General features: G+C 82.6%; 1 non-coding gene across 1 annotated transcript; it reads right to left on the reverse strand.

The window, feature by feature from the left end:
* Positions 1-304: 304 nt before the first annotated feature.
* LOC142076976 (5.8S ribosomal RNA) lies at positions 305-457 on the reverse strand. The gene has a single exon (XR_012671470.1). It is a non-coding gene; the product is annotated as a 5.8S ribosomal RNA (ribosomal RNA).
* Between the last annotated feature and the right edge of the window lie 2043 nt (positions 458-2500).

Genomic DNA, 2500 nt, shown 5'->3' on the forward strand with positions numbered 1-2500 from the left:
CTCTCTCTCCCCGCCGCCGCGCCGGGCCCGACCGGCCCGACGCACCCTGGCGCGGCCCCGACGGGACGAGGCTCCGCCCAGCGGGCGCTCCGGGAGCGGGGAGCTTCGGAGCGCTCCCCGAGTCTCGATTTAGGGGGACGAAGGCCCTTGGGCCGACGGCGCCGGGCGGCGGCGAACCGCTTCCCCGGCCCGAGGCCGCGCGCGGGCCTGCGAGGCACCCCAGCCGCGCCGCTGCGGCCGCCGCCTCCCCACCCCGGGGAGGGGGGGGGAGGGGGGGCGGCCCAGCCGGCGATTGATCGTCAAGCGACGCTCAGACAGGCGTAGCCCCGGGAGGAACCCGGGGCCGCAAGTGCGTTCGAAGTGTCGATGATCAATGTGTCCTGCAATTCACATTAATTCTCGCAGCTAGCTGCGTTCTTCATCGACGCACGAGCCGAGTGATCCACCGCTAAGAGTTGTCTGCCTTTCGGCACCGCCCCGCGCGCGCGGGGGGGCCGGGACCGCTCGCCAGCAGCGGCCCCTCTCGGAGGACGGCCCACCGCCCGCCCGCCCGCCGGCCCGCCCCCCCCGCCCGCGCGGAGGGGGCCGCGGCGCGGCGCCACGGGCCGCGGCGGAGAGGCCTCGCCTCGCCTGACCGTACGAGCACACCCAGCGGAAGGGAAAAAGGGAACGGGAAAAAACCCCGAACGGCAAGGGCGGGGAGCCCGCGCTCCCGACTCGACCCACAGCGGGCAGACGCCCCTTGCGCGTTTCGGAGGCGGCCCAGGCGCCCGGGCTCGGCCCGGCCTCCGCACGGAGGCGGCGACGCGCCCGGCCGCGCCGCCCGCCCGCCTCGCTCGGGACAACGGATGCTGCTGCCGGGCGGCAGCAGCGGGGCGCCCCGCCGGACCCCCGCGCGCGCGCGCCTCCGCCCACAACCTGCGCCGCGCTACGACAGCCGGCTCCCCTTCCCGCGGCTCGCCCCGCCGGCGCCTCCGCGGCTCCGCCGCCGGCCGCGCCGGAGGCGGCGACCGCCGGAGCCCGAGCCGGCGACGCGGCACGCCGCCCGCGGCCCGCCGGACGGCGCCCGCCGCCGCGCCGGCGCGGCCGCCCGCCCGGAACCGCCGCCGCCGCCGCCCCCCGCCTCGGCCCCCTTCCGCGGGCACGCGCCAGGCGACGAGGCGGACGGCGCTAAGGCGGGGGCGGCGCCCGCTCTCCCCGTTTCCACGCGGAGACCGGGAGTGGGACGCCCCCGCCCGCGCGCCCGCCCGCCCGGCGCGGCCGGGAAGGGCGGCGGGGAAGCGACGGGCGGGGCCCGGGCCGGGACAGCCGCGGCCGGCGGCGGGCGCCCTCCGGCCGGCCGACACGCCGAGCGGCGCCGCCGCCGCTCGGCCGGGGTGCCGCCCTCGCCGGCGGCCGGCGGCGCGGGACCGCCGAGCGCTCGCCGGGGGGCGAGGGGGAGGGAGCGGAGCGCAGCGCGCCGCAGCGCTGCGACGGGGCGGGGCGCGGCGGCCCGGCGGCCGCCGGGCGAGCCCCCGCCGCGGGGGCTCGCCGCCCCCTCGGCGGAGAGCCCGCGCTCCCGCCGGGGGGGGTCCACCCGTTTCGAGGCAGGCGGGCCGGCCGCGGCCGACCGCGCCGCGGTCTCCTCCGCCGAGACCGGACCGCGGAGAGGGGGGGGCAGCGGGACCCCTCCCCGGCACGGCTGCCCGCGCGACGGGCACGGGCGGCGCCCAGCCAGGGGCTCTGCGGGAGCGACTCCCGCCCCTGGAGGCGCCACCGCCCGGCCGCCCCGCGGGTCGCATCGAGCCGCCCGCGTCTTTAAACCGCCGCCCGGCTCCGCGGCCTTCGACCCCCGGCGCTCGCCGAGGGAGGGCCGCCGAGGCGCGGACGCTAGGTACCTGGCCCTGGGGTGAGGGAAACGACCTGCAGGCCCCGCGGGGGTGCCTCCCCCGCTGCCGCCCTCGGGGGAGCGTCCGCCCGCGGGGGCGCGCCCGACGTCCGCCGCCACCGCCTCGTCCTCCTGCCCGGGGCCCGGGGTTTCCCTCAGTAGCCCGGCGCTGCGCCCGGGAGGAGAGCCGTGGCTCGGGCCGCCCGCCGGCGCGGGACGCGACCCGGCAAGGGCCTCGCCCGCCCAAGGCGGCGTCGGCGGCGGAGCCCCCCGCCCCGAGCTCCCCCCCCCGCACCGCGGGGGTGGGGGAGGGGAGAGGCGGGGGGGCGCCGCCGAAGGCGCCGCCCGGCGCCGCGCGCCACGCCCGGAACGCCCGGAGGCCTCGCCCTGCGCGGCCGGCCGGCCGGGCGGGCCGCTCCGCAGCGGCCCGCCCCGGTGCGGGGAGGGTCGGGGGAGCCGCCCCCCCCGACCCCGAAGGCCCTCTTGCGCTCTCGCACGCTCGCGCCTGCCGCCCCGTCGTCGCCGCTCGCCGCTCCCTCCCGGCTGCCCGCGCGGGCTCGGCCGGCGGGGGCTCGTCGCACCCCGCGCCGGCAGCCCCCGCTTCTCGCGCGCTGCCGCCCGCGCTCCAAGACC

This window comes from Calonectris borealis, unplaced genomic scaffold (genome assembly GCF_964195595.1).
Source record: "Calonectris borealis unplaced genomic scaffold, bCalBor7.hap1.2 HAP1_SCAFFOLD_130, whole genome shotgun sequence".
In the NCBI taxonomy this organism is placed as follows: Eukaryota; Metazoa; Chordata; class Aves; order Procellariiformes; family Procellariidae; genus Calonectris; species Calonectris borealis.